This window comes from Rhinatrema bivittatum, chromosome 6 (assembly GCF_901001135.1).
Source record: "Rhinatrema bivittatum chromosome 6, aRhiBiv1.1, whole genome shotgun sequence".
Taxonomy (NCBI): Eukaryota; Metazoa; Chordata; class Amphibia; order Gymnophiona; family Rhinatrematidae; genus Rhinatrema; species Rhinatrema bivittatum.
In genome coordinates this window covers 72,682,450-72,706,204 of record NC_042620.1, presented here as the reverse complement: position 1 = coordinate 72,706,204, position 23,755 = coordinate 72,682,450, and the positions used below count along the sequence as shown (strand labels likewise).

The window sequence follows — 23,755 nt, the reverse complement described above, 5'->3', positions numbered from 1 at the left end:
TGGCTTTCCCGGCGCGTTGGATTTTAGGTTTTTAGGTTTTCTTTTGCTTAAAGTTGGGATCCACTTCCTGGTACCTGACATTTCAAATTTCATTTGAAATGACAGGTACCAGCACACCCAGGATACTGTATAGGCGCTGTATAGCGCCTATACAGTAAAATGGATTGCGCTTCATGGACGCGGCTTGCATTTGCATGCCATTTAAATACAGTATCGAGCGGTATGTGATCCAGACTGTGCGTGCGGCAAACGCAGGTGCGCCCGGCACTAACGCAGCTCTTTCTACTGCACCTTACTGTATCGGCCTGTAGGTGAAGTAGGCATAAGCCTGAGGGCGCTGACTTCAAAGAGGCATCAACATCTTCCAACTAGCAGCGACACTGTGGTTCCTTCCAAAGGGGAGCTTCAATTTTTAGTAGGATGACCTCCTCCCCCATTACACTGAAAGTTTCAACTCCACCAGAAGTTGGAGGGGGCCTTCCCTTCCATCATTTGTAAATATGGCCTTGGATACAAAAGAAATTTGAACCTAAAAAGGCTCAGAGATATTTGTTTCCTCACACATTATAAGGATTTTGCATTTACAAATTCTGTTGTATATGCTCTCGTCTCTATGGCCCATTTTACACTTAAAAAAAATAAATTTGTTGAACAGGAAAGCCAGATTAAGAGAAATGTCTTGTTTTCAGAAACACGAGAAAGAATAACTTGCCCAGGGTGCCACACAATCGGTGGCTAAAATGAGTCTTGAACTGCATCTTGAACTAATGAACCAGAACTTCTAAAGCACGTCCCAATGTTCTAACCACTAGGCCACTCCTCCTACCAGGAAAACAAATGTAATGACTGGAAGACAAACTAAGCACATCCAGGCCCATCTTCCGACAAGCAATTAACTTGTGTATTCATACAATGTTATCATTCCTACATTTTGTACTGAAGAAAAGAAGGAAGGGAAAGCTAGTCACAAATGCATTAAATGTGTCTAATAAAAGGTAATCACCTGTCCTTTGTATGCTGACATTTATTTTGAGTGAAATAAATTCTCTTATTCTAGAGTACCTCCTATTCTATAAAAATGTACATCTAACTCTTAATAACAGCAAAACCCATATGCCATAATTAATATTTAACTGGTTTACTGGGATCATTGTAAAACTGGAATCTTTTTTCAAGGCTGTAAATTTGTACTTGTAAAGAACATTTTGTAGAACAGAGTTTTAAGCCATGAGAATTTTTTTAATTTGATAAAATGATTAGGTTATTTAATTATTCTTTTAATAACCAGCACTATAATTCATCAGTAGTGACACCACCAGCAATTACACTTTGCAACAGTGGAATTACAAGGGTGGAGTTACTGAAAATTAAACCAATTGTTTTCCTAAGTGGAGATGTATGATTTAATAAAATCAACAACGTGAAAAGACAGAGAAGGAATGTTTCAAAGAAGTGACTGTGGAAAAGAACTTATTGGTGAAATGCTGTATACACCTACAAATATTTTGGAAAAATTTGACCAGTCCTTTTCTACCAAAATGAAGATCCTCAGAATATAATTAATCAGCGTTATTTAATAGGGATGGGCATTCAAAATTTCCTATTTTGTTTCATTTCATTCTCAATGCAAAATAATCAAAAATCCAACAAAATTTTGTTGGTTTTCATATTTCGTTTTGAAAACAAAAAAGTGATCCATCAGGCCTAAGCACAGGCCCAAAACAGGGGCCTCGGCCTATACCCCAGGGCTGGGGATTAGGTCGGAGCGCGACACCTGAGTCTTGGAGGAGGCTCGGGCCCAATGCCGGGACCTTAACCGAGACCCCAAAAATTGTAGAAACTTCCCTACTCTGTCGGGGATCCAGTGTTACGGTCTAGACCAGGCCCAACACTGGGGCCTCAAAGCCTGGACCCATTGCTTAGGCCAAGGCTGAAGCTTCTGTCTTGCATAGGTCTAGGCCATGATAGGTCACTGCAACCTCAGTCTAAACCCTAGGTAAGGCCCAGTCTTCTGCCTGGGCCTAGGCGTCAGATCCCCCCAGACCGGGTAAGTAGGGGCTGCGGAGGATCTTGGCCTCGGCATTTTATTGGATGGGAGGGATGGGAGAACTTGAGAGGCCCCATTTATTTTTATTTTTATATTTCTTTATTTAGTTAAAAAAAACAAACAACAAAGATTAGATGAAAAAACATGTTTTCTTCTTCCCATCCCTAGTATTTAAGAGATAGTCAAACACAAGATAAAACTTCCCTGATAAAAAACAAATATTGCTCACCTCACTTACCAGGTCATTTATCAAAATGCGTTATGGCGATAACGCATGCATTAATGCCATAATGCATGTGATAATTACGCTAGCGCACGGGGCAAATGCAAATTTTCGGAAGGGGTGGGATTTAGGAAAATGAGGGGCAATATCACATCGTGCAATAGCATAATGCATGCTATCATATAGTTTTAACGCCGAAAATAACTACACCTTTTTTCCTGGTGTAAGGCTGTGCCATAACGCAGTTCGCGATAAATTTTTAAAATTACATTTTGGCCATTTCTGGACTGAGAGAGAAAGAGAGAGAGAGACTGACTCTGGGGAGGCCCTCACAGTGTGCAACTATTTATATCTCAACAGGAGGGCCATCTAATAGGTCGAGGTGAGGTGCTGGTGGTGGTTTAGGGGCCAGTTTCTCATGTAGAGTGAGATGTACAAACAGCATAGTATACCTTGGTAAAGATTTGACATCATTTGGAGTGAGGAAAAAGCCTTACAAAGATGAAATTTTATACTATGTTCTCTCACCCTGTTATAGAGTCCATCAAGCTAGGGTGAGAGAACATAGTAGAAATTGCATCTTTGTGAGACTTTCCTCACTCCAAATGATGTCACTTCTTCACCAAAGTGTACTGTGCTATTTACATGTCTCACTCTACATGAGAAACTGACCCCTAAACCACCATCACCACCTCACCTCAAGCTATTAGATGGCCCTCCTATTGAGATATAAATACTTGACTAACATGAAGGCCTTGTAGATAGTCTCTCTCACTCAGATGCAAAAATATATGACTGGCACCATAATTTTACCATACTACTGATGCGAAGCGGTATGTTATCGCGTGGTGCAGTAATTCTAAAATTTCCCTAAACACACCCCTTTTTCTTATCGCAGGCATTATCAATGCATTACTAACGCATTTTGATGAATCTAGGGGTTAGCCAGATAAAACTTATCTGGCTAAGTAGCGAACTGTACATGGATATTCAGTGGCATAATTTATATCCAGCTAATTTACTTATCCAAGCAGCTCTGAATATTGGGCCTTGATTAAAGAAGTAAAAAATATGGATACCAAGAATAAGGGCCTTCTCATAGGCAGCACCTATTGTGTGGAATTTGTTGCCTAAATAACTGTGTAAAATAATAATTTGTTTAGGAAAATCTGCAAAGCTTGGCTGCTTTTAAATAATAATTTTCTCTACAGATTATTAGTAAATGGGGCTTGATTTTGAATATTTCATGGTGGATTGGCTGTTTTATATTGTACACTATTTATTTGTTTTCTTTTATTATGAATTGTTTTGATTTCTTTTTAATTCTGTTATTATTTTAACTTATTTTGATTTAAATGGATTGTAAGTTTCCTGGATCCTCCATCTGAACAGGCACCTCATAAATATTACACATAAACAAATTATTTATAATTGCTACCAAATTACCAGAGGCCTCAACATACACTATCTAGAGATTATCAGGATTTACATCATAAATCTATTCTTTTCAGAAAAAAAAAAAGAGAAACTAAACACCAATACAAAACAATACAAATAAGTTCAGGCTGAGATAATATCAAGGAAAAGCCTAGCCAACCTATTTAAGGACTGAGTTCCATTTTGCCTCCAGCTTGGTTATTACATTGCTTCTTGAATTCTAACAGGAGAAGGCATGCTCATGGTTGCAAATCTGACTTGGTAATTCCATTTCCAATTTCAAAAACTGTCAATTACAGCAATACTGGATACAGAGAAATAGAAAGCAGTCAACATTTTTAGGTACTGGAGCCAAAAGTGTTGTTTTTCAAGTTAACAAATTAATACTTTACACTCAAGTTCCTATCTTGTTAAAAAGAACGTAAAAGGAGACATGACATCCTGGTGCTACTGGGTAGCCGTGTTAGTCTGTAGTAGCAAAAATGACACAGAAACTGGTGGTACTTCATTGAGGCATAACCTTTCAAGATCAAGTCTCTCAGAGCTATCTCTGAGTCCAAGCAAGACGCTTGCAGCCACCATGCAATAAACTACAGTTCTTGATTTGCAAAGCCCCAAAAGTGAACTGTAAAAAAAAAAAAAAAACTTAAATTCAATTTTTTTAAAAATAATGTTATGTTGTTGAATAGGTCCACCGAGTGAACCTATTCATTATAAGTGAATTTGTAAGTTAGCAATAGTCAAGTGCTGATTTTATGACGATCAGTAAGCAGCAGCAGAATACCAGATGCCTGGGCTGAGCAATGCCATGCAGAAGGTCCCCCCGGTTCACGTCTTCCACGCTCTGGGTTAGCTGGGGCTGGGGATGAATCATTGTCAGCATTAAGGTTGGCACACCTGCTGGCCCATCTTTGCAGGATGCTGAAAGGAATCCTGGTGCGTGACTGCTGGCTGTCGCTGCAACAGCTGAATTACAGTAAATTGAGAGGGCATATAAAGTCGGAGAAAAATATGCTGATACTCGTGGATGAAGGCTCATGGCCCCAGATCTCAGCTCAGGTTCCAACTGAGCTGAAAGCACAAAAAGAAGCAGGAGAAAACTGCTGCTTCCCGCTGCCCCCCCAAAAAAGAAAATATTTTAAATAGTAACTATTATTTAAAATCTAACATTTCAGTACACTGTTTTCACCATTATGTTTAAATGTAATGCATTCATGCATTCAACCTATACATTATTATTCACATGGCAGGTGGTGCTAAATTTTATTGCATCATTGTAAGAGTTCTAAAATTACCGACAACACGGAATACACGTCTAGCACAAATAAGAGACGGAATGTTCTCCATAGCAGGTCATTACATCTGACAACGGAAAGAGTTTCAAACGTGAACTGAAAACATGGCTCTTTAGAAATGCATATGACCTAACATAAAATACCAATATGCCAGTAAAGTCACTATCAGAGCCCTAGATTATGTGAACAGATTGAGCAATAAGTATTGAGCAGTGTAAAGTGTAACAAGACAATATACTGAGTATTACGTGAAGAATAATGAAATGGAATCATGGATCACAAACCTCCATCAGACCACCCTAGTTAACATGTACCATATATTGATGTGTTGACTAGCATTTGCTGTTATGTTGAACTAGGTTATGTATGAATTTGTCCTAGAATATGTATTTGCTGCTGCATGAATATTGAACCAGAATGGGAATGCTGAACCCAGAATTTCAATGTAGATTTTGTAAACCGTTGTGATCCTACATTGGAACGACAGTATATTAAAAAAATCCCTAAATAAATAAATAAATAGGCTTTTAAAACCACATAGATCCCTCCTTGAAAATACGTTTTTGAACAATTCTGATGTTGGTCGAACAAAAGGTATCACAGCCTACAAAGAATGAAGTTTTCTCTAGGGCCAATATTGATTCTAAAAAATCTGCAATATTCACATGGCAGAACTTTTCTTTTTTTTAACTTTAGTTTTAGAACTTTTACTAGTTATATTTTCAAGCAGATAAATCTTGAAAAAAGAAAGTAGCAAGGGCAATATCTAATCCTAAACCTGGGCAGACTGGAGGAGCCATTTTGATCTTTTTCTGCCATCATTTATTATGTTACTTTGTTGAAGAAAACAAAAAGAAGAGAAACTAAAAAAAAAAAAAGAGTGTCCCAGCAAAAAGCTCATAACATATACAGGGGAGAATAAACAAACATGAAAAGAAACAGAAAGAAAACAAAAGGAAAAAGTCCATATTTTACAATAATCCAAGCAAGGAAGCAATGGCAGAGAAATTGCTAAACAGCAGATCTAATGAGCTGCTGAGCAATGAATTAACATCTTAAGAGCCAGAGAGCTGAGAGACAGTCACAGAATTACCTTCTGCTACAGAATGAACAACTACAAAAGCTGAAACCATTTCTTCCACCGATATTTGACCAAATATTCACACGGGGATCCAATGAGACTGTGAGGAACTGCAGAAGGACCTTGCCAGACTGGGCTTCTAAATGGCAGACGACATTGAATGTGGAAGATAGGGGACAATAATCCTAACTACAGGAACATAATACTGAGTTGTGTATTGGGAGGCACCACCCAGGAAAAGGATCTGGTAGTCACTGTGGATAATACGTTGCAATCCTCAGCTCAGTGTACGGCTGTGAACAAAAAATAATGAATAGAATGGACAATAAAACAGAAGATCTTTTCTATCCATCCATGGTGTGATCACATCATTTACTTATTTGACTGAATACTGTGTGCAGGTCTGGTCACCCTATCTGAAAAAAAAAAAAAGATATACCGGAACTAGAAAAGCTATAGAGGAAAGCAACAAATATGACAAATGGGATGGAACGGCTCCCTTGTGAAAAAGGCTGAGCAGGTTAAGGGTTCTTCAGCTTGAAGAACTGACGTTTGCAAAGGGATATGCTAGAGGTTTATAAAATAAGGAGTGAGGTGGACCAGGTAAATAGGGAACGGTTATTTAGCCTTTCAAATAGTACTATAGGTAGCACATTTCAAACAAACTGGAGCAAGTATTTTTTAAATAAACATGCAATCAAGCTGAGAAACTTATTGCCAGAGGATGTGGTCAAGGCATTTAGCATAATTCGATTTAAAAGGGGTTTGGCTAAGTCCCTGGAAGAAAAGTCCTTAAAAAATTATTAGCCGGGTAGACTTGAGAAAACCACCACTAGGAGTGAGCAATAAAGAATGGATCTGCTATTTGGGATCTGCTAGGCACCTCGTGTGACCCAGATTGGCCACTGTCAGAAACAGGATGCTGAGCAAAATGTACCTTTGAGCTGACCCACAAGGGCAAATCTAACGTTCTCTTATGTTCCTCAGAGCCAGGAACGGTAATTTTGAAACAGCCGTGCAGGCTCACATGTACAAACATATGCCGGCTCGCTCCCAAAGGACGTGACCCTTTTATAACATTCGCAAATATTCACACCTAAGGTATAAAATAGGATGTGCACTTGTGCATGTTTATACAGTTTTATATGGACACGTGCCTGGGCGTGCAAATGCTGCCTCTTCTGCAGAAGTGGGGGAACTTTATATGGGATGTGCGCCGATGCCACAGGGAGTTTTCTCAGTTTGTTCTCGGTTCTCCCAGTTAAGGGCTAGGACTGCTCAACCCCCATAGTTTAATAGTCCCGACCCTTAAAACCCCACTGACATGCCCAGATTTTTTTTATTCCTTACACGCCATCCTTAGCAGTAGTAAAATTACACAGCAGCGCACCCCTGTGCGCGTACTTATGCACACATTCCATCTTAAAGTCCCGGAACGCCCATGTCCTGCCCTTGCCCCACCTCTATTGGGGAGCTCTCACATGTGTGCGTACTGGGAGATAGGCATGTTCATGGGTGGCTTTTAAAATCAACTTGGTGTGCGCTGGCTAGACATACTCACGTATCTCCTGGTTTTGGTGTGTGCCGGGCTTTTAAAATTCACCCCTAAGATGCTACGTTTCAGAGCGGCGCATAGGCGCACATTGGTGTACCTGCATCGGTGTGCACCCATGGATGCAGCGATTTTTTTTTTTTTTAACTTGCACATACATATGCATGCAAGTGATAAAACAGTCTGAGCTTACGCACGTGTGCACCTAATTTTAAGTAGGTGTGCGCCTAGGCATGTGAATCCCGTTTCTACTGCATAAGTCAGGATATTTTAAAAGCGGCGTGCGTCCACTTAACAGCTAGGTCCTCTAAACCCTCCTGGTTTAAATAGCCTGCACTCTCCCCAATTACTCCAGACCCTTTAAACCCCTTCATTACAGCCGGGCTTTTCTCGCTTTTTCAAATTTTCACCTCCTCCGTGGCAGAAATAAACTTGGGCACGCGGCGGAGCATGTAAGTCTTTACATGCACAGCTTTTGGCCTCACGCTGAAACGCCCATGCCCTACCCAGACCACATCCCTTTTTACTAAAGCGAGTGAGATGTGCGTGCAGCTGGAGATATGCGCACATCTGGGCAGCTTTTAAAATTTGTGTGCGAGTAAACTCAACTAGTGCGCGCTCCTCCTGATTTTGACACGCATCTGGCTTTTAAAATTCTCCTTTAGCTGAATCATGAAATATCTAAGAATCTAATGTTTTTCACTTTGACAAATTTGTGAGATATCAGAGAAAACACATTTTATAATCTAGAAACCTAGAGTCTTATCCAACCGGTTCAGTCTCAATCAATTGGCCTATATTATGGAATACTTTGTCCGAGGATATTCAGGCTCTTGATTATAAGGTGTTTCATAAAATATTAAAAACTATTTTGTTTAGGGAAACATTTCAGGAATTAATGTAATGGATGCCTAGAGGGGGCACAATGGACCTGCAGCTTATTTAACCTGGAAATTAGCTACCGTTGGTATTTACACAGCTAATGAATGCTCTGGTACCATAATGACATGAAGATTTATTTTGTTTTATTTCTTATTTTTTATGTTTATATTTTAATTTTTGCTTTTTTTTAATGTTATTGTTATTTGTTTTATCTGGAATCTGCATAGCATAAGAGTCACTATAAGTGGAATACAAATGTTTTAATTAATTGATTAATTAATTAAATAGTGAAAATACAAGCCTGGACTCTAAGTCTTATCTTGTTCTAGAATTAAAAAAGTTACCCACAAGGCTGTTGTTCCAATCTCCTGTGTTAGACCTCAAACACCCTCAGGAAATCCCTCTAGTTGCTGCATTTTTGGCTGCTGACACTCAGAATTTTACATAACAGATGTAAGATGATAATATACTTTAGAAGTCAGGGATATTGCCTCCCAAGAGACAGACAAAACTTACAGCTAACATCTTTTAAAAAGATCAGCAGCAGCAGATAGATTGGCATGCACTGCCTCCTTTGCATGCAAATATATTTCAGATATCCTGATAAAATGAGTGGCTGGAGGCCCCTCAGCACACTTCAGCATGCTGACAAAAATTCTTAAGGTTTGACTTGATTTATTATAGGAAAACTTTTACAAGAGCAATCTGACTGACTGGAATAGTACAACATGCATTGTGACCTTAGACAAGTCACTTCTCCATTGCCTTAGGTGCAATTTTCAAAGGAGTAATGCATGTAAAGGCAACTTACTATTGTAGCAATTTTCAAAAGCCCGCTTACACGGGTTTTTTACATGTGGAAAACCCAGTATTAAGTGAGGCCCTTACATTTTAAGCCCTCTGGGGATAGGGGAATACCTATAGTACCTGAGTGTAATCAATTTTAAGTGCCAAAAAAGAATATAAAAAAGTAAAAAATGCAAACAGCTCTCTACACATCTAGATTATCATTCCAGAAAAGGGCAATTCTTTGCACTGCATGAATTGATGTCTATACTTTCAGCACTGATCTGGAATTGGAATGCAATGATACAAAAGGCCTTTCACAGTCAGGGCTTCTATGTTTTGGTTTTAACCAATGAGCACTGATAAGGATCCTCATTAACACTGCGGTGCTGTTCCTCTGTCTGCCGGCTCTGTTGCTCCACAGCTGTTTGACCCTCCATGTGGTTCCATGGAGGCTTCCTGTTTTGCTGTTTTAAAGAAGAGAATAGCACAAGGCTATGGGTACCCAGATGACAAACTCATACAGCCACATAGATGATACAGCAGTAGAGTCAACGGATGGAATAGCCAGATAGCAGCATTGCCAAGGCCCCAGGAGAGAGAAGAGGGAGATGTAAGGAGGATCAAGACACAACTAAAGAGAAGAAATGTATTGGGATGACTAGAATGGGAGAGCAAGTATGAGAGGTGCTCAGAATAAGCAGAAGGGAGAGTTAAAAATCAATGGATGGGGACTTAGGGGTATAAATTTTAAAGTAAAATTTAAAGTAAAATTCCTGAAACCCACCAATTTTAATGTATCTTACAAAATTGAAACAACAAATCCAAAAAATAAGTACCAAAATTTGTTTTATAATAAGCAAAAGTCAGAAGCCCTATTTATAATCAATCAGCTAATTTCAAAGTGACTAGTGGCATCTATGAGCTTGATCTACTAAGCTTTGTTCCTATAGATATTGAATAGGAGAAAAGTCTTAGTGAGTCAGGCCCTAAGACCTTCTGATATTTACAGTCAACCAATCTAGCCTGGAAAAGTTACATCCAAGATTAATTTAACATCTTAATACAGAAATATCATTCACACAGTAACAGAGTGCATGATGGCAGAAAAGACCAACCGACCCATCCAGTCTGCCCAGTTATTCCTACCCACACCACCAAGGATACATCCCAGATGCCAGCCACAGCCCGGGACTGCATGTAAGACATCACTCCTTATCCAAGTCAGCTTTTGTTATCTTCCAAGGCCTCCTACTTGTTTATCATCATACATCCTCTCCGTCTTAACTAAATTGTAAGCTCCAAGGAATAGCGACTGTTCATTATGGGGTAGATTTTAAAAGGGTATGCCCAATTTTATAACTTATAAGTTATAAAATCAGGGGTTGGCACGCGCAAGGCGATGCACAATTATACACCTTGTGCGCGCCGAGCCGCGTTGCCTTCTCCCATTCCCTTCCCCCTAGCCTGACCTTCCCACCCCTTCCCCTAGTCCTACTCTAATCCCCCCAAAAGTTTTATCTTACCTTTTGCACCTGCCGGCACACGATCCTTCAACACAGCGGCAATGGCCACTGTGTCGGAGGCCTCTGGCCCCACCCCTTCCCCACCCACTGACCGCCCCTTTAGTAAAGCCCCAGGGCTTACGCGCGTAGGGCTTTACGTGCGTCGCCGGGCCTTTTTAAAATAGGATTTACGCGCGTAGGGCTTTTAAAATCCGGCCCTATGTGTGTGCCTCTGTGTTGCATACATACAGTACGCACTACACAAATCCTGATGATGATGATAATAATAAATGAGCCTGCAAGATCCCCCTTAATTAATTCATATTCAACATCCCTCCTTTCCCATGTCTAAACACACAATACTCTAAGGGGTAGATTTTTAAAGGTGCACGTACGCACTTTCTGGCGCACACACATGGACGCGCCGATTTTATAACGTGCGTTATAATATCCAGGGGCCGCGTGCACATGCATGCCGGATTTTATAATCCAAGCGCACATCTGCGGGCGGCACGCGCAAAGGGGGGGGGGGGGGGAGACTTCCGTAATTTTCGTGCGGCGACGCATCCCTGCCTTCCCCGGTTCCCTCCCACTCCGCTCCAATTAAGGAGCAGACTGGGAGGGAACTTCCCTACCCCCCTTCCCTAACGCCCCTTCCTCCCTACCCCCTAAACCCTTTCTCCTCTTTTTTACTTTTTTTATTTTGTTTCTTACTGCTCCGTTGCCGAAGAAGCAACTTGCGCGCGCCAGCAGTCCCTTCCCCACCACAGCAGCAAATGGCTGCCTCCCTGACCCCCTCTGCGCCCCTTTCCTTCAGCCCGGCACTTTTATGCGTAACAAGAGTTACGCGCTTGGCCAGACCCTTTTGAAAATGCGAGCAGTGCGCACAAGGGCCGGCCACGCATGTAACCCCCGTTTTTTTACACGAGTGGCCGATTAAAAATTTATCTGAGTATATCTACCAGCACTTATGTGGCTGTTGCCAAAACATATGGCTTAACTAATTGTCAATGGTTGTTCATTAGATAAATGTTTTATTTTTGCTGTTCACTCATGACAGGAGAAGTTTCAGTATGTAGTTTCCATTCGGGATACATTTGATTTATATATGTAAATACACAAATATCCTTTCCAGGCTTGTATGCACATACATACATACATATCATATCTATATTCACACATGTATACATACACAAACACACACACACTTACCTATGAACAGTGATGCCCCTTTCCATTTGCATGGGATATTATACAGGAAACCGAAAAAACGTGTTGCATTTCACCAAACAGTACCCTGTGCTATAAGTACAACATCCAGTCTCCCATCATTCTTCAATCCATTGTCTCTATATGCACATAAAATATTCTCTTGCTAAAAGCCTGGAAGTAAAGCTAGAGAAAGCAAAAGACAACAAAAATCAAACCAGAAATTGTGGTCCTTTGCCAAAACTCAACCACAGAAAACATCTAGTGATTTCTGAATTCTGAAAAAGTTCTTTCAATGCTAAAGCCATTCATGGCTGCAATAAACAAAAATACATAATGGTTAGCAATTAAAACAGAGGTTTGATTTGGAGTCCACCGAGTTATTTCTCTGTGACTTAGTTCTCACATATATCTATTTATTTATTTATTTTTTGGTTTTTATATACCGGAAGTTCCTGTATAATATACATATCACTCCGGTTCACAGATAACAGAGATAACTATCGCCGGGATGGCGGTTTACATGGAACATATCGAACAGTTAATCTATTATAAAGTAGAATACAAACTAAGATCTACTAAGAACACATAAATAAAGCAAATAAACATTACAAAATTGCTGTGGGATGGGAGGGTTGTTATCTATGTACTCTTTATCTTATTTATTTTATATGACATTGTATGGTTGCTTTCTTGATTATGTTTAAGATATGCTTGTAGTCCAGTAGTTATATTCGGTGTTTTTGTTGTTTGTTATTATATGTTGAAACAATAAATAATTAAAGGTTTGATTCTTTCTTCTATCTCAGGAAGGGAGAATATTTTGTATATATGTAAAGAGAGAAAGACAGATAGAGAGATGCAATGAGTACCCCAGTGAGCCATGTGAGAGCGTTATTTAGAAGGCTTCTCTCCAGCCTTTGTGTGAGAGGTTGTTTGAGGTAGATATTTTTACACGTTGTATTACTGTATTTTAAAACGGATTTAATTATTTTCTTGTGTTTTTGAAATTGTGTTAACTTGCGCTATTTTATTATTGTTATGCTATTGCTAAGCAATTATTTTTATGTATGTAAACCACTCTGAGCCTTTGTGAGAAGATGGAGTATAAATTTAAAACAGAAATAGATCAGAAAGCATTCTGTGAATGTAGTAATCATATATTATTCCTGGGGGAATTCTGTGCAACTGTGGAGTGCAGAATTTGTGCAGAATTCCCCTCCTGCACAGAATTCCACTTTTTTTTGCACAAAATTTGGAGAGAGTGGCAGTGCGCCATGAGCGGAGCTCATCCCGCTTGTGGCAAAAAAACTGGCAGTCCCGGCAGCAGTGAGTGGAGCCTATCCCACATGTGGCAAAGATGAAGACCTTGCAGGCCCGGCAGCCAGAAACGGAGCCCAGCCCACTCATGGAGAACATGTAGATCTGGCAGGCCCGATGGCCATGAGCGGAGCCTATCCTGCTCTCGGCAAGGATCTGGCAGGCCCTGCAGCCACAAGTGAAGCCCATCCCGCTCACAGCAAAGATGTTACATGCTGAGTGGGATGAGAGACCCAGTGAGATGAAGCCTGTGTGTGTGTGTGGGGGGGGGGGGGAGGAGCCTGTGTGGGGGGGGACGGGACAGTACACAAGAGAGGGAGACTATATGAGAGGCCAGTGTGTAAGAAAGAGGGAGGGACAAAGAGAGTATGAGGGGTCAAATTCTGGGAGTGGAGGACTGAGGAGTGAAGATAGAGTGGAAGGGGTTGAGCCGAGAGGGGGAGGGAGGAACCTAGTAGAGGATGGAAGGATTAGGGCCTGAAAGGGCAAAGTAAAAGGGGTCTGGCCAGGGAAGTAGGGAGGAAGAGACACTCTTACAATGTACTTCTAGGGAAATTCTGCTCAAAATATTTTCAAAAATTCTGCATCTGGGAGCAATATCCTTTATGCACTACATTTTAAATTACTCACTCCAAAGACTGTGATGTATATTGTGTTATTTAGACAAATATAAAGTATGCAGAGTTCTCCCAGGAGTAATATATCTTGCCACAGGCTGGATTCATGTGTCTTCTTTTATTCTGAGCCTAGAGGGGAACCAAACCACTATTGAGCTAGATGCTAAGATTGAACACACAGGGAAATTAGATGTCACATACTGAGTGGTGGTGGTTGGATTTGAACTGAGATACCCAGGCTTCATAGCTCTGGGTGCTACCTATTGGGCTATACTTCCAGGCCTTTATAAATATCCTTTAGACATAAAGCTCTGGAACTTGTTGCCAGGGGATGTGGTTAGTGCAGTTAGTGTAGTTGGGTTCAAAAAAGGTTTGGATAAGTTCTTGGAGGAGAAGTCCATTAATGGCTATTAATCAATTATACTTAGGGAATAGCCACTGCTATTAATTGCATCAGTAGCATGGGATCTTCTTAGTGTCTGGGTAATTACCAGGTTCTTGTGGCCTGGTTTTTGGCCTCTGTTGGAAACAGGATGCTGGGCTTGATGGACCCTTGGTCTGACCCAGCATAGCAATTTCTTATGTTCTTATGAAGGGCTTTTTTTATTTTTTTTTTTACTAAGCAGATGAGAAGTGGAGTCTGTTTGGTTTAATTGCTAATTTAGTTTTTAAATCATGTATTCTCAAAATTTTGCTGAAGAACATATTCATTAAAAAAAATGTCATTTTCCAGATTTGCTTAAGATACAGTATATATGGACAGTTTACTGTTTATTTTTTATTTTGCACACAGCTTCACACTCTTTGCAGTATATTTAGTAAGTAGATTTTAGATGAGTTAATTACATGTACATGCCATTTGGTCTCTATGGTTTTGTATCAAGACATAAATGTATTCTTGATTAAACATCTGAAATCTAACCCTAGCTGCTTTGTTGTGTATTCCCTCAAGCAGACGAGTGGCTGCTGCAGAGCCACAGTGAATAGTGTTTGAATGGAAAGCTTTTCCCAGGCCCGACAGGGCTCCTTTATTCAAACAAGAGATAGCACTGCACTGTACACAAATCTGCCACATCAGACACCAGGCCCAGCCACTACCACATCACTGTCAAGAACCCTTCCAAAAAAAAAAAAAAAAGAAACATTTTCCCTAAAGACAACATCCAAACTAGTCTGCTGTGTATGCCTGTAACGCGCTGCCAAATGCCCCATTTTCCTGGAAAAGGCTGAGTCCTTTAACACGGTCAGTGCGCACACAAAACACCAGTTTCCTTTTCTGAAACTGTTCCACTCTATAGAACTGACCCAAGGGTGCGGTTCACACAAAGCAATTCAGACAAGCCACAAGCAAGGCTGCAACAGAATAGATTATTCCTGTTCTGTGACTTTGCAACCTAAAAGGAATTTGCAGCCCTAATTTACGCAGCGGGTGCCAGTAAACAGTCAACTACTGTACCGTACCATCAAAATGCAGAGGAAGCAATTAAGTTTATGACAGGAAAACAACAACTTAATAGCCTTGTGGCATAAAGGACAGGCCACTGTTCTATTCTCATGGGCAGTGTCGGGCTACTGAAGCTAACGTGCTGGAAATAGAACAGCAATTCACCTCCTAGAAGCTCTCCCCAAGCCACCCTGCTATTTAAGGAGTGGTGTGGAGTGGGTTCTCCCGATGAATGGCCCTGTCCCTAAACCTGACACGTTCCAGCCTCTTAGTTTGAAATTACCAACAACTAAAACATTAACAGGTGAATTTTCAAAGGAGATCTGCATGTAAATGTAGCACACTGCCGCTGCAATTTTCGAAAGCCATTTACCCACGTTAAATGCACTTAACGTGGGTAAAAACCTATTGACAATTCAATGGCAGATAGTGCAGCAATTTTCAAAAGCCCATTTGCACAGGTTTAGTGCATTTAAATGTATAAAATCCAGTTTTAAGCTTGTAAATGCTTTTGAAAATCAGGCTTTAAATTGTTAAATCTTTTTTTTTTAGATTTAGAAAGAACTTAAATCTCAACTTAAAATAACTTAGCATTTAATGGCCCAGTTGCTACTGCATTCATTTATACATTATTCTTTAAATCTGCCGCTATAAAATGACCTGTATAAAACCACTCTCTATAACAATAAAGGTGTTTAAACTTGCATTCACTAGATATTCACCAATGTCAGCAAAAGGTAAGTGCAGACCTTCCAAACAAGCCGGAAATATTATTAGATAAGCTGCACACTGGCTACAACAATAATGTGGCTCATTACACAATTCAGGGTGCCTGCCATATTACAGATGGAAGCACAGTATGAACATGAACAAGAAAGCAGGATGGCTGATTTGTAACTTAACCCAGCCTTCTAGTGCTATTAACCTGTACACCCTCAGCCAAATCTTTTGTTGCAATAAACTGTAAGCAGCACAGCATATTCTGGAATTTGTCATATCTTTTACTTACAAATGATAAATATTTGCACATAAATAAACAACGCAACTAATACAATTCTTGGCATATTTCTCATTTAGTATTTAAGTGAATTTCAGGATACATCACACTGTGGATATGCTGAACTCTTCAAACTAATATGCCTGACACGTCAACCTCTCCTATTAAGGTTCAGCTTAGCCACCTCCAGGGGCAGTCTCCTTCTCCACACAAAACTCACCTTGTCCCTGATTCACAGGTTTTTTTCTCCACAGCTTTCCTGGTTACCTGAGCGTTGCAGGTTAAAGTGGAGAAAGTGTGAAACGACATTAGGAACCCCGCACACAGACGATAAAGCAAACTGAAATCTTTACCAGCAGGAATGACGGATAGGAAATTAAACAAAGCCCCTCTAAACAATATAAACACCACCCAGATTGTAACCCTGAGAATATGCACTGTAAACAGTCCTAAGCATACATGCAGCTCACTTTTTAATGCCTAATCTTGCCGGCTCTGGGCTTGATTAACAAAAAAAAAAAAAAAAAAAACAGCTTAGAAAGTGCAAAAGTTCACACAGCACATAATGATGCTTTTAAGGATCAACATTTGGGGACTGATTTTCAAAATGATTTAACTGCCTAACTATGGTGCTAGGTAGCTAGATCAAATAGTTTGAAAACTTACCACCCTGAATGGCTAAATAAAGCTGCCTCGTTGTTTTACTGGGTGGCTGTATTTTAGCTTCTCAAATTCAGGGTGGGCCTGGGTTTGGGGTTTGGTTGGGAGAGTAATTTAGCTTTCGAGCTTAAGTACTAGTTGGCTACATTAAATCAACTATTCCCATGTGCAGGGACAACTAGCTTAAATATTAACAGACTGTGCCTGGACCCCCAGAACCGGAAATGCACTTCCTTTCCCTTTCAACCTAGAGGCCTGAGGCTTAAAAAAATAAAAAAAAATGTCCCACCCCAGGCTTCCCCCAGCCCAACTATTAGACTCTGATCCTGGAGCCCAGAAGAGGTATCCTGAACTCCTTTCTGCCTCAGCATTCAGTGAAGTGGAGTGGAGGCAACCATCAGGTTTGGGGATGGTTTAGTGGGGTTCTCTGAAGCATTATAGTGCTGGGTTTAAGGATCTACCCACCTAAAATGAAGGATTTAGGGAAATAGACCATCTGCAGCCATTTGTGGTTAGCTGTAGTCTGTTATGTTGTAGCTGATTAAATTAATTTAGGGAACGTTTCAGCCGCAACTATTACCTAGCCAGCTAGGTTGTAGCTAAATATTCCCTAAGCTTAGCTGTACCATCACAACGTGGCTTACTAAAAATGTTCCCCTTGGTTGTACACACACACACACACACACACACACGGGGGTAGATTTTCAAAGGGTTACGCGCGTAACCCCCGAAAACCTACCCCAAACGCCCCCTGCGCGCACCGAGCCTATCTTGCATAGGCTGCCGGTGCGCGCAAAGCCCCGGGATGCACGTAAGTCCTGAGGCTTTCCTGGGGGGGCGTGTCGCGGTTGGTGCGTCGGGGGGCATATCGCGGCCAGCGCATCATTGGGGGCGTTCCGGGGGCGTGGCCGGACCATGGCGCGCGGGCGGCCAGCCCGGCACGCGCATTGTGCAACAAAAGGTAGGGGGGGTTAAATAGGGCTGGGGGGTGGAAGGAAAGTTCCCTCCGAGGCCGTTCCGATTTTGGAGTGGCCTTGGAGGGAACGGAGGCCGGCTGTGCGGCTCAGCGCGCGCCGGCTGCTGATTTTGGGCAGCCTTGCGCACGCCGACCCCGGATTTTAACGGCTACACGCGTATCTATTGAAATCCAGCGTTCTTTTGTTTGCGCCTGGTACGCGAACAAAAGTACGCGAGCACACTTTTTTATAAAATCTACCCCTTGGTGTAAACAATTCCCCAAAAATTATTATGGAATATCTTCCATAATTGCAAAGGCGCCAGAACTCAAACCCACAGTGCCTCATTTTATTAAATATTCTAAAGTCCCACTACATACAGGCCTGACAAAATGGATTGTGTTTGCCACATAGGATGGTAACTTTGTAAAGTGCTCTCTCTTTCCACATAGGTCAAGCCCTTTTAAAACGGTCTCTGTCTTGTCTAGTAACTCTTTTATAGTCTGTGTCTGCCAGTTGGGTGTGGGGACTCGATGTCTATGAGAAGTGAATGCCTTGGTATTCCTGCACATATTACAAACTTGCCAATTCAACCAATTTTCTTTGAAATACTATGTCTAACGTACACTGTGTACTTTTCCACACCTAGGCAGAATTTAGGGGAAACCCTCTGACTCATAATTCTCTGTGCTTGTACACAAAACCATGAATTCTAAAACTTCTAGAAAACATATTCGCCAGGAAGGAAATTCAGGACTAATCAAATGAATTTTGTCGCCATAGGCGACATCGAAATCTAGTGCCCCCCCCTCCCCCTCCTTCTAAGGGAACTCCATCACCACTGTCCCATCCCCTTCCGGACTTTCCCAGCAGGTCATGTGCCTGCCTCACCTTCTTTCCTCAAAAAGCACCCAGCACTGCTACTACTAATTTCTCTAATTCTACTATGTATTTATGTATTTATTTTTAACTTTTATATACCGACATTCTTGTATCAAATACAAATCATACCGGTTTACATTAAGACAGGAGATGCAGGAAATAAGTTTCCTGTGTCTAATTCATTGAACATTTATAGCAAAGAAATTGTTAACAAGGAATAAAACTAAAAACATGGAGAAAGGTTAATTGAGAGAGGAAGAATAATGGAATTTAAAATAAAAAGGTAGCACAAAGGGGTGCACAATTGCCACCCTACACATCCTCAACAAACGGTGGTAGCAGCATCACTGTCGCCCCTTAGCAGCCTCATGTCCTGTGGTGTGAGCTTCCTGTTTAGTTTTTCCTTTTAAACAGAGGCAGGCAGGGCCTCCACTGGGATGGAGGAAGTGAAGCTGTTGCTGCACCTAGACAGCAGGGCTGCAGTTTACGAAGGAGCATCCCTCAGGAGGACAGATGAAGGGAGGAAGCGATGGAGATTCGAGAAGACACTTTCGGCCATCCCTTACAGCCGCAGGCAACAGATGAGGTTTCGGTGCATGGTGCCTTAACCTGGGCATGTTTTCATATGTGGAAGGTGATTGTGAGGCCCCGGATGTGATGCAAGCATTGAGAATTGTACGGTACAAGCTGCATATGCAGGTGTGCGCCTCGTATCCTGTAAACTCTGATCCTTCACGGAGAGGACAGCTTTAGTGAAGGATGCTTAATATAGTTTGTGTAGACAGGAAAATGTTTGGGGGAGGCGATCTCTTTTTGTGGATTGACAACCGGTTCAAAAGACAGGAAACAAACAGTAGGTGTTACGCGCACCGGCCGCAGCAGACCGGCGGCTCGGCCCCCTCACCTCTTTCAAAGTAATCCAGTGCCTGGTCCCTGGTCTCTGGCGGCTGTGGGCTGCCCCTGGTGCCTCCAGCTCTGCTATTGCTCCCGGTGCTTCGTGCCAGGCCTCTCTGTGTGGCCTGCAGAGAGACACCGTTCCGACAAGCACCACACCCCTCCCTAGGCGCGCACTCACAACCAGACCTTAAGTAGGGCCCGCGGTGGGAGCCTAGCCACAGGCCCCGGATGATGTCAGCAGAGCTCTGGTATATAAGGCCGGGCCCCGCTACCTCAGATTGCCTTTGCAACAGGTCCCCTTGCTTGTCGAGTGCTCGTTGCTTCTGCTGTTCCTGATCTTGAGTATCCTTGCTCCTGTTTCCTCGTAGCTGTGTCCCCGATCCTTCATCTCCCCTTCAGATTGCTGACCTGGTTTGACTTCTACACTGACTGACTACTCCATTGCCTCTCTCTCCAGCCCTGGACTTCCACTTAGTCTGACCATCCACTTGCTTCTCTCCTTGTCCAGACCTCAGCCTTAATTGCCATTGCTTCCAGATTGCCGGCAGCCCTGAACCCAGCTTGCTCAACGATGCCTCTTCAGCCTTTGTCCTGGACATGGCTTATTCAGGCTTTGGCCTGCTTTTGCTCAGGCCCCCCCCCTGTCTGACTGTGTTCCTATTGGCGCCCGGGTCTCCGGGACTCCGCCTCGTCCAGTACACACTGATACCTCATCTGTTGCTGCCCCTGGGCGGACCTCGATCCATCAATCGACGACCACCGACGGAAGCCACCTAAGTCCAGCCGGCCGCAGCACCCAAAGGCTCAACCTGCGGGGAACGAGGGCTGGTATTGGTGAAGCGCCAGCCGGCCTCTGTCCATCAGCCCTCTCTGCCTGCCGAAGGTGGGGACTCGTAGGATCCCTCCGACAGGTAGTGTCAACCCCACCTCGGCCCAAGGGTCCACCTCCGGCACAACAAAAGGATTAAATGGTCTGTTTCACAGTGAAAAAAGGTAAACAGTTGGGTTTCTCAGGGATCTGTGCTTGGACTGGTGCTTTTCAATATATTTATAAATGATCTGAAAAGGGGTACAACAAGTGAGGTGATCAAATTTGTGGATGACACAAAATTATTCAGAGTAGTTAATTCACAAGCAGATTGTGATAAAATGCAGGAGGACCTTGTGAGACTGGAAGATAGGTTGTTCATTTGGCAGATGAAATATAAAGTGGACAAGTGCAAGGTGTTGCATACAGGGAAAAATAACCCTTGCTGTGGTTACACGATGTTAGGGTCCATTTTAGGAGCTACCACCCAGGAAAGAGGTCTAGGCGTCATAGTGGAGTAAAAAAGCAAACAAATAGAAAGGAAAATAAGAGAGGAAAACAGTGTCCTTTTGCCATTCCTTAATGCAAGCACTGGTGACCCCTATATAATGCACATGTCTGACCACTGTGGGGAAACTCCTGGGAATGCGCACAGTACTCCAGGGACCGGGTGAGGTCTCCTGCGGGTATCTATGCCTGTGGTTGCCAGGTGCTTGTTAGCAGATTGTAAGGACTAAAATAAAAAGGTGTTGGTGCTCTGGAGTTGGCAAACAAGCCCTTTTTGTCACCTTTTGCATATTCCCTCTATTCATAAGGATGTTATTTTGTACACCGGCTTCTGAAGATCAAACAGATGTAACAGGGAAGGCAAAGCTACATTTGTTACACCAGAGCTAGTCCTGTGCTGAAATCTGCATTTCCTACCTAGTTGATGCATATAATCTGGGAGTTTAAAAATAACCCCACCCACAACTATTTTGCATCCATTATATGTGATGAATGGACATTTTATTAAGATAAGTAGCGTGCTGCAAGGTGAGAAAATCAGATGTGAATTTAAGGCAGAAATGTGAGGGAAATCTAGCAGTGATAAGGTGCTGTCCTGAGGCAGGATAGGAATATAATTGCAATCAAAGCTACCCTGATGAAAAGGTAAGTCGGATAAAGGAGTAGGCCCTAGACACTGCAGTTCAACGTGGCATAGGTTTCGAGAATTTCAAAATAAATGCTGGTACAGTTTTGCATATCCTTCAGTTTAGATCAGACTGAGGATGTTAAGTTACTGAATAGTTATGGAAACCACAGAAAGGCTTACATTTAACCAGTTTTAGGTGAATTTTCACCTGATAAACCTAGCCAGTTAGGTTCAATTGAAAATTTTCCTAAAGATAACTGGATAAAATTGACCAGATACCTTTTATGCTCTGCAGCTTTTTAAAAAACTCATCCCATAGTAACACAGAAGATGACAGCAGAAAAAGACCAACTGACCCACCGAGTCTGCCCAGCCATTCCTGCCCAGACTGCTAAGCATATATCCCAGCTGCCAGCAATAGACCAAGATATTGTAAGATATCACTCCTTATCCAAGAAGGAGTTAATTCAATATTCTTCATTTGTACTCTACCATCTTTAGCAGATGAGCATACACGTCTCACTTAGGGGTCGATTTTAAGACCCGCGTGCCGATTTTATAACATGTGCGCACATGTTATAAAATCCTATGACCGAGCGCGCATGTGCAGGTGGCCCACGATCCGCATGCACGGGGGGAGGGGGGGGATTTTCCAATTACACACAGCAACGCGATCGGCCTTTTCCCCAGTTCCCTCCCAGCGGACTGAGAGGGAACTGCCCTACCCTCTTACCTAACCTTCTTCCCTTCTCCCCGACCCCCTAAATCTAACCTAACTATTCCCAAACTTTTTATTTTGGTACATACTGCCATTCTCTTCCTAATAATTCCTAACATTCTGCGCACTTCCCCAGGACGGCGTCGAATGGTACTGTCCCCGCCCCCTCCCCGCCCCTCCTCTCCCAGAGCCTGCCCCTCAGCCTGCCCCTTTGGAGAGGCCCGGCACTTCGGTGCGTACCGGGGTTTACGCGCATGGCTGGGTCTGTTGTAAAATGCGTGCGGCGCGCAAGGCCCAGCCACGTGCAAAAACCCCAAAATTTACACATGTAGCCCATTTAAAATGTATTTGTTAATTCACACACAGATCCCCTCCCTTCCCATGTCTCACCACAAAAGCTTTGTAATGACCTAACTAGCTATCAATACTAGCATGGTCACTTCTCAAACATCTGACCATCTAGGTCCCACAGATCTAGCTTTGCCTACACCTGCATTTCCAGTAGGATTACTAGTTTTTATTGTACTTGCAGCCTGACAGGTAGAGAATCAGCTGCTAGTTGAATTCTATCATCCTAACCAGATGCAGCTGTTGCGTGAACATCCAGCCTCCCAGGATTCCTTGCATTGCCTGTCAGACAAACCCAGCTACGTGACCATCTGCATTTCAGCTAGGACTGCACATTATTATAATGACCATAGAAGATCTCCTACTTAATCTGACACAATCTCCTCCCCCACCACTCAGTATTCCCACTATCTAAAAGGCTAATAGAACTAGTGAGGCTGTTGCCCAAACAGCCAGCCTCCTAGGTCCCTGTGGCCTTGCGGAAAAGCGCCCAGTCACCACCATCCTACCAGTTGGTTTCTGGAGAGTTGTAGCCTACTAGAATCACCCCAGCTACTTTTCATTGGCAAAGCTGCACACTCAAGACAGGGCAAGTAGGATTTTGCAGTACACAGGGAGCAACAAGACCAAAGGAAGAGCGGGATGCCAGTGGCCAGTGGTAGGTGTCCATATAAAGAGCAGGTAGTAAAATACTGCACAGAGCGGCAGTAGCCACAGAGGCATTCACGGAGCGGGATGCCAGTGGCCAGTGGTAGGTGTCCATATAAAGAGCAGGTAGTAAAATACTGCACAGAGCGGCAGTAGCCACAGAGGCATTCACGGAGCGGGATGCCAGTGGCCAGTGATAGGTGTCCACCTTCACGGAGCGGAAGGATGGAGGGCTGTCATCTCCCAATTAAATAAATAATAATAAAAAAAAACCAGGGATGGGATCCATCAGTTCTAGAGGACGCATA

General features: G+C 42.5%; 1 protein-coding gene across 2 annotated transcripts in view; it reads right to left on the bottom strand.

Moving 5' to 3' along the window:
- The window catches only part of LYPD6B (LY6/PLAUR domain containing 6B), a 301,641-nt gene that overhangs the window by 191,034 nt on the left and 86,852 nt on the right, over positions 1–23,755 (bottom strand). The window contains exon 3 of one of the 2 annotated variants that reach the window (XM_029605445.1): positions 12,021–12,203. The exons of the other annotated variant lie outside the window; for it this stretch is intronic. The gene's annotated coding sequence lies outside the window, so the exon portion shown is untranslated. The remainder of the gene's footprint in view (positions 1–12,020; positions 12,204–23,755) is intronic. 2 annotated transcript variants of the gene reach the window in all.